The sequence below is a fragment of the Clinocottus analis genome, unplaced genomic scaffold (assembly GCF_023055335.1).
Source record: "Clinocottus analis isolate CAN_PGR_092001 unplaced genomic scaffold, fCliAna1.0.p SCAF_4, whole genome shotgun sequence".
NCBI classification, from domain to species: domain Eukaryota; kingdom Metazoa; phylum Chordata; class Actinopteri; order Perciformes; family Cottidae; genus Clinocottus; species Clinocottus analis.
The window spans coordinates 3005347-3014068 of NW_027176153.1; positions in this window are offsets into that span (position 1 = coordinate 3005347).

The window sequence follows — 8722 nt, forward strand, 5'->3', positions numbered from 1 at the left end:
AGGTAATAAGCAATAATTGACTGGATCGAACTGTCCTGGTTTTTTACTAACAGAGTAAATGGACTACAGTCCTGCATTAACGCAGCACACTGATGTTAGAATTTAACTATTTCATTAAAATAAGAAAAAGTCTTTTTCCATTGACGAGTTCCATCTTGTTGGAATCTGGGGAATTATGTGTTGCTTTGAGGGTTCCTGGTATGAAAACACTTTTTTTTTTTAACCTCCAGAATTACAATTAAATACATGCCAAGCTAACAAAGGGCATTTTTGACTGTGCTGCATCATCTGAGCGCCTCAAAAGAAGCAGATGGAAAAAAAAAAAACTCATGTCAACTCAAGAGAAAGCAGACGAGACATTCTGAAGACTTTGCTGCAGGAGAGAAAAGATGCACTCCTCTGGTTGTATAGAAGTCTATGCTTCATGTGTTAAAGCTGCATTCTCTCTACTGACCACCAGGGGGCGGCTCCTCTGGTTGTATAGAAGTCTATGCTTCATGTGTTAAAGCTGCATTGTCTCTCCTGACCACCAGGGGGCGACTCCTCTGGTTGTATAGAAGTCTATGTGTCATGTGTTAAAGCTGCATTCTCTCTCCTGACCACCAGGTGGTGACTCCTCTGGTTGTATAGAAGTCTATGCTTCATGTGTTAAAGCTGCATTCTCTCTCCTGACCACCAGGGGGCGACTCATCTGGTTGTATAGAAGTCTATGCTTCATGTGTTAAAGCTGCATTCTGTCTCCTGACCACCAGGGGGCGACTCCTCTGGCTGTATAGAAGTCTATGCTTCATGTGTTAAAGCTGCATTCTCTCTCCTGACCACCAGGGGGCGACTCCTCTGGTTGTATAGAAGTCTATGCTTCATGTGTTAAAGCTGCATTCTCTCTCCTGACCACCAGGGGGCGACTCCTCTGGTTGTATAGAAGTCTATATAAGTGACTCTACTTCTCTCTTGATGTATTCCCTCAGTAAACATTGTAAACATGAGTTTATGTCTCAATCTCTAGTTTCTAGTCTTCTTCTATACAGCATGATGTTCATTTAGTACATTATACTCATTTAGAGTCAAACAGACCATAAAGGAGGGGATGCTTTGGGGGCGGGGCTACAAGGTGATTGACAGGTCGGTGCCATAGCCCTGTGCTGCCATATCAATACGCTTAATTCTGTATATTGTACCTTTAATGAAATTACACCTGAATAATGAGTGGGGGGTGATATAAAGTCTTTCCTTTCTTTCGTTCCAGAACCTTCTGACCTCCATCATTATCTGAAGAGCAAACCAGTGAACGGAGGAGAAGAAGAGAGATGCCTTTCATTAAAAACATCAAAGAGTGTGTATCGCTCCCCCCCGACCTGAGCGCTTCACTGAGCCACTTGGTGCATCGCATGCCTTATTAGCTAAGTTCAAGCTAATCCAACTGTAAGCAATCGCGCGTTATTGTTCACGCTAATTACCCCGTAGGAGGAGGCCGGCCGGCCGCCGCCGGGGGGGAAGGGGGGGTTCTGAATCGCAAGGTCAAGAGGTCACGCTCGACGAGGGTCGAGACTCCTCAGTCCAATGCCTCGCTCCTCATCGGAAGATTGATCCCTAATAACGGAGGGAGGGAGGGGGAGGGGGGGGGCAGCGGGGAAACGTGGAGATTTGAGTTCATTTGCACGTGAATCCGCCGCTCTACGACCTGAGCGCGTCGCCCTCCGTCACTCAAGAGCACGCAGGTATGCGGGGAATGGAGTCCAGCAGACGCTGTGGAGGACTCGCAGGTTGAGGCGGGGGTGTTGGGGGTCGCGAGGGAGATGGGGTGGGGGGGGGTTACTTCACTTTACGCCCCCCAGATGAATGTTTGTTCAACCTGGGATTGGTTTGTGAAAGGAAGCCGCAGCTGCTGGAGAAGGGTTGTGCCTCCATCATCATCATCATCATCATCCTCTCTATCTCGGACTCGGATAAGCTTCTCTCCCCTCGGGGGCTGCAGGAATTCAAAGAAAGTTAGGACGTGGAAGAATTTAGCCCAGTATTGCACACCTCCCCCCCCTCCTCCTCCACACACACACACACACACACACCATGTGGTGCAGCGCTGGCCTGCAGCTATCGCTCACTATCGTCTGTCCTTAACCCGGATTTGTTCCTCCATCGGATCGTAAGAAGGAGTGAGAGTGACTCCTCGTTTCACACATAATAATCTCGTTTCACAGCCTCTGGCACGGAGTCAGAACAGAGGAGACGCACGGAGAGTTCTGTAGGCTGGAGGTCCCGTCACATGGGGTGTGTGTGTGTGTGTGTGTGTGTGTGTGTGTGTGTGTGTGTTCTCTTTTGCTGCAATAGTTCATTTTACAGCCATCCAGACGAGTTAGAGAGCTTTAAACTCTGGGTAAAAACTGTGTGTTTCCATGTTAACATGGTGACTTTCAGCCGGATGTGGTGACTGACATAAATTGATGGCGTAGATTATAAAAACAGAGGAGTATTGATTTAACATTGATTGGATGCTTTTACTAGGACATTTACATTTTGTGTTGGCCCGCCGGCAAAAAAAAACCAAGATGGCGGCGGCCAAAATGTCAGTCCGGAGGCTTCAAAGTAAAAGGTTGTGCTACTGTACGTCCACTTGTTATTGACAGACCACGAGGGCATGAACCAGTGAATAAAACCACAGATGAGCATGAACCAGTGAATGAAACCACAGATGAGCATGAACCAGTGAATGAAACCACAGATGAGCATGAACCAGTGAATGAAACCACAGATGAGCATGAACCAGTGAATGAAACCACAGATGAGCATGAACCAGTGAATAAAACCACAGATGAGCATGAACCAGTGAATGAAACCACAGATGAGCATGAACCAGTGAATAAAACCACAGATGGAATGAAGCGCAGTGCTGGAAACCTTTTATGAGCTCGGGACGAAAACAAACAAGAAATGTTTTTATTGAATGTGATCCAAGGTTGAGCAGCTCTTATCTGGCCATAAGGTGTGTGTGTGTGTGTGTGTGTGCGTGTGTGTGTGTGTGTGTGTGTGCATGAGCGCGTGAGTGTGCGTGTGTGTGAGTGTCCGTGTCCGTGTCCGTGTCCGTGTGTCTGTATGTGCATGTGTGTGTGCATGCGTGTGTGAGCGTGTGTGTTTGTGTGTGTGTGAGCGTGAGTGTGTGTGTGTGTGATGGCGAGTGTGTGTGTGTGTCTTAGTGTGTGTGTGTTAGCGTGTGTGTGTGTGTGTGTGTGTAAATTAGAATCTGAAGATGTCATTGAGTTGGCCGGTTTGGACAAGTGGGAAGCTCTTAAGGTCGACTGCTGCACTTTAAGGTCAAAGAGGAGATCTTTGTGGCAACTGTGTACCGCTGCATACCTGAAACACACACACACACACACACATGCACACACACACACGCTGTACCTCCATACCTGCAGGAGGACTTGGCCTCTCCATTCCTGTTGTTCTTAAAGATCCAACGGAGGTCGCACACGGCCTCGTGAACGCGTACAACATAACACACAACAGCTGTGGCTGCCTCTCCGCTACACACCAACGCACACTTTAACAATCCTCAGCGTGCGGGTCTCACACTCGGCGGGTGAGAACGGGGCTGTTGCCACGACACAGTCAGGAATGTAATCATGCCCGATAGGTGGATCAGTGTCGATAAATCAATAATGGAGCGTAGCGCTTTTTGAAGCATGGGAGCGCGTTGGTGGAGGAGCTGCCCCGAAGCCCCGCGGGAGGTGGAAACAGACTCTTTTGTCTGGCAGCGTAATCCTTCATATGACACAGTATAATCCAAACAAATCTCACATTTTAATAAAGACAGGAATTCTTCCTCCGGACCGCGACAGGAGCCCAATCCCCTCAGATTTGGGTGTGCTGCTGGAGGGGAGTGCATGCTGCAAACGTAGCGGATTCACCGGGATCTTCGTCCCCACTTCCTGTCTCACACTTCCTGTCTCACACTTCCTGTCGCGGCTCCGACAGGAAGTGGGGAAACGCCGTCGCTCCACCACAAGTAAACTTGATCAATAGGCCTGTCTAATTAAAGTTAGGCGTGTCTTATAGAAGGTAGGTGTGTCTTATGAAAGGTAGGCGTGTCTTATTGAAGGTAGGCGTGTCTTATTTGAGGTGGGCGTGTCTTATTGAAGGTAGGTGTGTCTTATTGCAGGTAGGCGTGTCTTATAGAAGGTAGGCGTGTTTTATTAAAAGTAGGTGTGTCTTATTTAAGGTGGGCGTGTCTTATTTAAGGTGGGCGTGTCTTATTTGATGTGGGCGTGTCTTATTGAAGGTAGGTGTGTCTTATTGCAGGTAGGCGTGTCTGATGTAAGGTAGGCGTGTCTTATTTAATGTAGGCGTGTCTTATTTGAGGTGGGCGTGTCTTATTGCAGGTAGGCGTGTCTGATGTAAGGTAGGCGTGTCTTATTTAATGTAGGCGTGTCTTATTGAAGGTAGGTGTGTCTTATTGAAGGTAGGCGTGTCTTATTGAAGGTAGGTGTGTTTTATTGAAGGTAGGTGTGTCTTATTGAAGGTAGGCGTGTCTTATTGAAGGTAGGTGTGTCTTATTGAAGGTAGGCGTGTCTTATTGAAGGTAGGCGTGTCTTATTGAAGGTAGGTGTGTCTTATTGAAGGTAGGCGTGTCTTATTGAAGGTAGGCGTGTCTTATTGAAGGTAGGTGTGTCTTATTGAAGGTAGGCGTGTCTTATTGAAGGTAGGTGTGTTTTATTGAAGGTAGGCGTGTCTTATTTGAAGTGGGCGTGTCTTATTCAAGGTAGACCATTGTAGTCAAGAAAAGTCACATTTTATTGTCAAACCGTTTGGAGTACAAGTTGTAATTGCAAAGACGACACACTCTGAGTTAGCTCCCTAGCTAGCTACAGACGATTACACAACGGGTAACGTAACGGCCGTGTTGGTGTACGCTGTGTGAAACAAGAGATGTAGCTCACTGAGCCGTCTCACACCGAACTAAATGAAAATACAACTCAACTGAGACTTTCTTGACGCGCAAAAAATATATTTTAAATTGACAAAGAAAACACAAAATTGTGTGCATAGTTCTACATTATTTTAAGGTCCCATGTGCTACAATGTGCATTGTTATACTTGTTTGTTTAGAGAGTTTTGGAGACTTTTTTTGTCATCTGTTCCTCTCAGATATCATCAATTTAAATTTAAAGAGAGAGAAAGGGCATAACTGTTTTTAATCATACTCTTAAAATTCCAATAAGAGTCCTTTGTCAATCGAGTCAATCGATTTAAAGTTATGAAGGACAGCACAGAGGTTTGCTGTAACGCCTCAACAACTCATCAAAACAGCGTAACTCATTGACGTACCGTCTTGTCCTTGACCCCCAAACTCGGATCCCATGACCCAAAGCCACACCCCCCCACCCCCACACCCCATCTACAGTCCATTAATCATACAAAATACCTTCATGCCTATTACGTGAGGCATGCAGTGCTAATTAACTTCCTTCTCAGTTAATTCCAATTCACTGTTTCTCCTCCTCAGCAGGTTTTTTTTTTTTTTAATGTTTTGTAATTATTTTAAATACAGTTCAGGTATCAAGGCTCAGGGTTTTTGATCATTTGTGTAAATTAATAAGAATATCTAAGAATATCTTCCTCCGCTCCCAGTTCTGGGACAACGATCTGACAGAGACGGTGTGTGTGTGTGTGTGTGTGTGTGTGTGTGTGTGTGTGTGTGTGTGTGTTTTACTGGTCGGGGTGGATCATGTCCCCGGTGGTTCCTTTTTCCTGCTCTGGAGATGATTTGGTTTAATGAAAGAAAAAAAATGCACACACACACACACACACACACACACACACACACACACACACACACACACACACACACACACACACACACACACACACACACACACACACACACACACACACACACACCAGCCTCACAGAGCAGTATGGATTTAGCTCCTCATCCAGGAATCTGAAAGACTAACAAATCTCCACTCTTTACTGAACAGGATATGAAGGATCTGCCACGGCGATCGCGAAACATGTGCCAGTCAAACACGTGTGTGTGTGTGTGTTTCTTTGTGTGTGTGTGTGTGTGTGTGTGGGAGAGAGAGTGCATGCATGCACATGTAAGTCAATTTGTGTGGTTTGGATTAGGAGACCCCGATGTGCCGATCTACAGGCCGCCGTGTGTTTTCTCAGGCTATTTGGTTATTAAGGTAAGAATCCGCGCGTCGGTGACCTCCAGGTCTCTGACTTTGAGGCGACCGACATGTATCCACTCAGCACCGCCGCCGAAACTGAAGCCATTCCCAATTGGACCTTTCAGGATTCCTGTGAGATGAGCCCTCAATCCCCCCCCTGTAAAGCAAGCAGGCGTCGGCGGCGCGTCACAAGGGGAAAGGGAAGGGCTCATTGCTTTGTCTGGTATGTATACGTTTGATATATCGCACACACAAAGACTCGGCTCATAAAGCGTGGAGATCTACTCGACTTAACGCTCAAAACCCAAACAAACACATCTCCAATACGCTCCCATGTCCTCTGGAGGCTGAGGTCTCCGGGGAGGGGGGGAGGCGTGTGAAAAAACTGTGTGAAAAGCTGGACTCGGTTTTTGGGGTTAGCGTGATGGACGCCCGATTTGCCGATCACTTTGTTGCTTTCATGGGACTGACAGGGCTGCAAAGAAAGAAAGAAAAGGAGAGCGAAGCGCCGACCTTTCGATTTAAAGGAGACGGGAAAAAAAGAAACAAACGTATACGTGCACACAAAGATGAAAAACCAAGCGGAAACAATCTCAGGGGGAAAGAAATAAAAGGACTGTTCAGCATCTTCAGTTGTTTGTAATGGTTCTTTATGACCGTGCACACTCTCCCAGTGTGACAGAGGAGCTGCTGAGAATGTGTTTGTGTGATCAGCTGATCCCTCGTCGCTGTCAGTGGACGCAAACATTTCAACATGTGGACGACTCCTTCGTCTGTCTTTGAAGGAATTTCAAAACGATTTGTTAGTTCTACGTGTTAGCTCTATGTGTTAGCTCTATATGTTAACTCTATGTGTTAGCGCTATATGTTAACTCTATGTGTTAGCTCTATATGTTAACTTTAAGTGTTAGCTTTATGTGCTAGCTGCTCTGTATGTTAGCTCTATGTCTTAGCTCTATTTGTTAATTCTATATGTTAGTTCTGAGTGTTAGCTCTATATGTTAACTCTAAGTGTTAGCTCTATATGTTAGCTCTATGTGTTCGCTCTATATGTTAGCTCTGTGTGTTAGTTCTATATGTTAGCTCTATGTGTTAGCGCTATATGTTAACTCTATGTGTTAGCTCTATGTGTTAGCTCTATATGTTACGAAACGTTACGGCCGTGCGCGAAAGCAATCTGAGCAATTTAAATGAAGTTAATCAACGTTGTGGTTGCGGAGATCCTTTAGCTAACGTCACTTGACTTATTCCTTTATTTCCTTGTCTGATGATGGACGCCGCGGGTCTTGTGGTGCTCGTGGGCTAAATAAACCAGACCTGACATTTCCACAAGACGAGCATCGGTAAAACATAAACTGGAAGAAACTTGCATAGAAAGCAGCTCTTCCTCTTAAATGCAACCAGATCCCCGCCTGCGTTTCCGTCTCCGCACAGGTCTTTGTTTGTCGACCCAAAGTCCGGCAGGAAGGGATGCAGACTAGAAGCTGTGAGAGGAGAATCTCATTACCCGCCAAGCAGATCTTCGCCCCGGCTGCGGCGGGACTCGAGCGAGCTCTCAGATCGAGTGTTGACTTTGGAAACGGACGTCTTTCCCCCCCCAGAAGAGAAACGACAAGAACAAGACTCCCCTGGTTTCTGGGCCGAGAGGCGGAGCCTGTCAGGTTCTGACACCCCACCTGGCAAAACACAGGAAGCAGCGTCAGTGTGGGTTCTGAGCACTAGAACACACGTGTGTGTGTGTGTGTGTGTGTGTGTGTGTGTGTGTGTGTGTGTGTGTGTGTGTGTGTGTGTGTGTGTGTGTGTGTGTGTGTGTGTGTTGGCAACGGCACATTTAATTACTAATGTGATACTAAAATATTTCAATGTTGTGAACAAGACGATGTCCTGGTGTTCCACCGCAGCGCGACCTTTGACCTGCGAGCTCTCACTCTGCAGAAGCCGAGCATGCAGACGCTCAGCGGGCAGTCAGGACCGGACCTTCATCTCCCAGCTGTGACTCAGGGAGGAAGAGAGAGAGGGAGGGAGAGAGAGAGAGAGAGAGAGAGAGAGAGAGAGAGAGAGATGCTCCTGCTGGTTCACTAAAAGTCTTTATGGCAGGAAACGTCTCAGTTGAAGCTCCGTGCTAACGTTTAGCTCCACAGGTTTTAAGGTAGAAACATGAACGTGCGTCTCCTTCTCGCCTCTCAGCGGACAGACGAGCGTCGCTGTGACTCAAACCAGCCCGAACGATAAGCAACATCTGAAACCAATCGCCTGAGAGTTTACGGCCGCGCCGCCGCGCTGTGATTAGTCGGTCTGCGTTCAAGGGGGCGGGGCCTATCCAAGGCTCAATTCATCCTTAAAAGCTGACGTACCACAGCGAACATGTTGCTGGAGCCAGTAACGATGTGCTTCGTGACTCCGGGATTTTATTGACGACTTAAAACAAAGTCCCACCTCCTCCTCAGAGACCCGCTCCATGCGGGCCGCTAACGCTAACGTCCAGCGCCGCTAACGTCCAGCGCCGCTAACGTCCAGTGCTGCTATCGCTAGCATCAAACCTCTGACTGTTT